Raw genomic sequence first — 613 nt, 5'->3', positions numbered from 1 at the left:
ATGGATATCAAGCCAGGAGTGATCCAACTCCTCCCTAAATTTCATGGGCTTGAGTCAGAGAATCCTTACTTACATTTAAAAGAATTTGACGAGATCATAGCTATCTTATACTTTCCTAACGTGTCTGATGACACGGTCAGGTTGAAACTCTTTCCCTTTTCTTTGAAAGAGAAAGCCAAGACGTGGTTACATTCACTACATCTTCGATCAATTGGCAGATGGAATGACATGACAAGGGAGTTCATTAAGAAGTTTTTCCCATACCATAAGACGAACACCCTGAGAAAGTCGATCATGAACTTCGCCCAAAGGGAAGATGAAACATTTTTCCAATGTTGGGAGCGGTTCAAGGATCTTGTCAGTTTATGCCCACAACATGGTTTTGAAACGTGGCGCATCACGAACTTTTTCTATGATGGACTGACATCTCCCATGCGCCAATTAGTCAAGACGATGTGTAATGGGGAGTTTATGAATAAAGGAGTCGATGAAGTGTGGGATTACTTTGATAAACTTGCTGAGAACACACAATCATGGGACATCTCCCCTAGACCTAGTACTACGTCTAGGCCAATTCATTCCAAGGAAAGGGGTGGAATGTATCTCCTGAGAG

The 613-nt window shown here is 42.1% G+C and overlaps 1 non-coding gene across 1 annotated transcript; it reads right to left on the bottom strand.

The window, feature by feature from the left end:
- Window positions 1–276: 276 nt before the first annotated feature.
- On the bottom strand, window positions 277–383 carry LOC131234170 (small nucleolar RNA R71). Its single transcript, XR_009165578.1, has one exon. It is a non-coding gene; the product is annotated as a small nucleolar RNA R71 (small nucleolar RNA).
- Between the last annotated feature and the right edge of the window lie 230 nt (window positions 384–613).

The sequence above is a fragment of the Magnolia sinica genome, chromosome 18 (assembly GCF_029962835.1).
Source record: "Magnolia sinica isolate HGM2019 chromosome 18, MsV1, whole genome shotgun sequence".
NCBI lineage: Eukaryota > Viridiplantae > Streptophyta > Magnoliopsida > Magnoliales > Magnoliaceae > Magnolia > Magnolia sinica.
Note: the sequence above shows the minus strand (reverse complement) of the source record. Positions and strands in the feature narration are given on the sequence as shown.